A 5,098-nucleotide genomic window follows, 5' to 3' on the forward strand; every position below is an offset into this window, starting at 1 on the left:
AGACAGAGGCGCAAGGGGAGAGCCAACTGTGCAACAGCCCCAACAAACAAATTTCTCTGCAGCACCTGTGGAAGAGCCTGTCACTCCAGAATTGGCCTTTATAGCCACTCCAGGCGCTGTTTCACAAACCACTGACCACCTCCAGGCGCGTATCCATTGTCTCTCGAGATAAGGAGGCCCAAAGAAGAAGAAGATTTTCATTAGAAAGACGGAGATTGAGGGGGGACCTGATTGAGGTGTACAAAATCATGAGAGGTATAGACAGGGTGGACAGCAAGAGGCTTTTTCCCAGAGTGGGGGTTTCAATTACTGGAGAACACGAGTTCAAAGTGAAAGGGGAAATGTTTAGGGGGGATATGCGTGGAAAGTTCTTTACGCAGAGGGTGGTGGGCACCTGGAACGCGTTGCCAGCGGAGGTGGTGCGGGCACGATGGAGTCTTTTAAGATGTATCTAGACAGATACATGAATGGGCAGGAAGAAAAGAGATACAGAAACTTAGAAAATAGGCGACATGTTTAGAGAGAGGATCTGGATCGGCGCAGCCTCGGAGGGCCGAAGGGCCTGTTCCTGTGCTGTAATTATCTTTGTTCTTTGTTCTAGTATAAATGGGTGGTTGATGGTCGGCACAGACTCGGTGGGCCGAAGGGCCTGTTTAAGTGCTGTATCTCTAAACTAAACTAAATACTGACACCTAGTGTCACAGATACACACTGCCACCCAGCAACACAAAAAAACACACACTGACACCCAGTAACACAGAGAAAAACTAATAAACAGTAACAAAGACATACAGTGACACCAAGTCACAAACACATCCACTTACACCAAGTAACAAAGACATACACTTACACCAAGTAACAAAGACATACACTGATACCCAGTAACACAGACACGCACTGACCCCCAGCAACGCAGACATACACTGACACCAAGTCACAAAGACACAGACTGACACCCAGCAACAAAGACATACACTGACATCAAGTCACAAATACATACACTGATACAAAGACACACACTTACACCAAGTAACACAGACATACACTGACACCAAGTAAGAAAGGCAGACACTGATACCCAGTATCACAGACACACACTTACACCAAGTAACAAAGACATACACTGACACCAAGTCACAAAGACACACACTTACACCAAGTAACAAAGACATACACTGATACCCAGGAACACACACACACACTGACACCCAGTAACAAAGACATACACTGATACCAAGTCACAAAGACATACACTGATACCCAGTAACACAGACACACACTGACACCCAGTAACAAAGACAAACACTGATACCAAGTCACAAACACTTACACTGATACCCAGTACCACAGACACCCACTGACACTCAGTAACAAAGACATACACTGATACCAAGTCACAAAGACATACACTGACACCAAGTAACAAAGACATACACTTACAACAAGTAACAAAGACACACACTTACACCAAGTAACAAAGACATACACTTACACCAAGTATTTTGACATACACTGACACCAAGTAACAAAGACATACACTGATACCCATGAACACAAACATACACTGACACCCAGTCACACAGACACACACTTACACCAAGTAACAAAGACATACACTGAAACCACGTCACAAAGACACACACTGACACCCAGTAACAAAGACATACACTGACACCAATTAACAAAGACATACAGTGATACCCAGTAACACAGACACACACTTACACCATGTAACAAAGACAGAGACTGATACCCAGTAACACAGACACACACTTACACCAAGTAACTAAGACATACACTGACACACAGTAACAAAGACATACACTGACACCCAGTAACACAGACACACACGGACACCAAGTAAGAAAGACAGACACTGATACCCAGTATCACAGACACACACTTACACCAAGTAACAAAGACATACACTGACACCAAGTCACAAAGACACACACTTACACCAAGTAACACAGACATACACTGATACCCAGGAACACAGACACACACTGACACGCAGTAACAAAGACATACACTGATACCAAGTCACAAAGACATACACTGATACCCAGTAACAAAGACATACACTGACACCAAGTCACAAAGACATACACTGATACCCAGTAACACAGACACACACTTACACCAAGTAACAAAGACATAAACTGAAACCAAGTCACAAAGACACACACTGACACCCAGTAACAAAGACATACACTGACACCAAGTCACAAAGACATACACTGATACCCAGTAACACAGACACACAATGACACCAAGTAACTCAGACATACACTGAAACCAAGTAACAAAGACATACACTGATACCCAGTAACACAGACACACACATACACCAAGTAACAAAGACAGAGACTGATACCCAGTAACACAGACACAACTTACACCAAGTAACAAAGGCATACACTGACACCCAGTAACAAAGACATGCACTGACACCCAGTAACACAGACACACAGGGACACCAAGTAACAAAGACACTGACTTACACCAAGTAACACAGACACACACTGACACCCAGTAACACAGACACACACATACACCCATTAACACAGACACACACGGACACCAAGTAACAAAGACACACACTGACACCAAGTAACACAGACACACACTGACACCCACTGACACAAACAAACACACTGACACCAAGTAACGCGGACATGCGCTGACACCAAGTAACAAAGACATACACTGATACCCAGTAACACAGGCACACGTTTGGGGGGAGGGGGGACACATTGTCGCAGTGGTTAGCACCGCAGTCTCACAGCTCCAGGGACCCGGGTTCGATTCTGGGTACTGCCTCTGCGGAGTTTGCAAGTTCTCCCTGTGTCCGCGTGGGTTTCCTCCTGGTGCTCCGGTTTCCTCCCACATGCCAAAGACTTGCAGGTTGATAGGTTAATTGGCCATCATAAATTGCCCCTAGTATAGGTAGGTGGTAGGGAAATATATAGGGACAGGTGGGGATGTGATAGGAATACTGGATTAGTGTAGGATTAGTATAAATGGGTGGTTGATGGTCGGCACAGACTCGGTGGGCCGAAGGGACTGTTAAAGTGCTGTATCTCTAAACTAAACTAAATACTGACACCTAGTGTCAGAGATACACACTGACACCCAGTAACACAAACTAACACACACTGACTCCCAGTAAAACAGAGAAAAACTAATAAACAGTAACAAAGACATACACTGACACCAAGTCACAAACACATACACTGACACCAAGTAACAAAGACATACACTGAATGCCAGTAACACAGACACGCGCTGACCCCCAGTAACACAGACATACACTGATACCAAGTCCCAAAGACACACACTGACACCCAGTAACAAAGTCATACACTGACATCAAGTCACAAAGACATACACTGATACACAGACACACACTTACACCAAGAAACACATACATACACTGACACCAAGTAAGAAAGACATACACTGATACCCAGTATCACAGACACACACTTACACCAAGTAACAAAGACATACACTGACACCAAGTCACAAAGACACACACTTACACCAAGTAACACAGACATACACTGATACCCAGGAACACAGACACACACTGACACCGAGTAACAAAGACATACACTGATACCAAGTCACAAAGACACACACTGATACCCAGTAACACAGACACACACTGACACCCAGTAACAAAGACATACACTGATACCAAGTCACAAAGACATACATTGATACCCAGTAACACAGACACACACTGACAGCCAGTAACAAAGTCATACACTGACATCAAGTCACAAAGACATACACTGATACACAGACACACACTTACACCAAGTAACATAGACATCAACTGACACCAAGTAACAAAGACATAAACTGATACCCAGTAACACAGGCACACGTTGGGTGGGGGCACATTGGCGCAGTGGTTAGCACCGCAGCCTCACAGCTCCAGGGAACAGGGTTCGATTCTGAGTACTGCCTGTGCGGAGTTTGCAAGTTCTCCCTGTGTCTGCGTGGGTTTCCTCCGGGTGCTCCGGTTTCCTCCCACATGCCAAAGACTTGCAGGTTGATTGGTTAATTGGCCAACATAAATTGCCCCTAGTATAGGTAGGTGGTAGGGAAATATATAGGGACAGGAATACGGGATTAGTGTAGGATTAGTATAAATGGGTGGTTGATGGTCGGCACAGACTCGGTGGGCCGAAGGGCCTGTTTTCGTGCCATATCTCTAAACTAAATACTGACACCTAGTGTCACAGATACACACTGACATCCAGTAACACAGAGAAACACGAATAAACAGTAACAAAGACATACAATGACACCAAGTCACAAACACATACACTGACACCAAGTAACAAAGACATACACTGATACCAAGTAACACAGACACACACTTACATCAAGTAACAAAGACAGACAATGACACCAAGTAACAAAGACATACACTGATACCAGTAACACAGACACACACTGACACCAAGTAACAAAGACATACACTGACACAAAGTAACAAAGACATACAATGACACCAAGTCACAAACACATACACTGACACCAAGTAACAAAGACATACACTTACATCAAGTAACAAAGACATACACTGATACCCAGTAACACAGACACGCACTGACCCCCAGTAACACAGATATACACTGATACCAAGTCACAAAGACACACACTGACACCCAGTAACAAAGACATACACTGACATCAAGTCACAAAGACATACACTGATACACAGACACACGCTTACACCAAGTAACACAGACATACACTGACACCAAGTAAGAAAGACTTACACTGATACCCAGCATCACAGACACACACTGACACCCAGTAACAAAGACTTACACTGATACCAAGTCACAAAGACATACACTCATACCCAGTAACACAGACACACACTGACACCCAGTAACAAAGACATACACTGATACCAAGTCACAAAGACATACACTGATACCCAGTAACACAGACACACACTGACACCCAGTAACAAAGACATACACTGATACCAAGTGACAAAGACATACACTGATACCCAGTAACACAGACACACACTGACACTCAGTCACAAAGACATACACTGATACCAAGT

This window comes from Heterodontus francisci, unplaced genomic scaffold (genome assembly GCF_036365525.1).
Source record: "Heterodontus francisci isolate sHetFra1 unplaced genomic scaffold, sHetFra1.hap1 HAP1_SCAFFOLD_43, whole genome shotgun sequence".
NCBI classification, from domain to species: Eukaryota; Metazoa; Chordata; class Chondrichthyes; order Heterodontiformes; family Heterodontidae; genus Heterodontus; species Heterodontus francisci.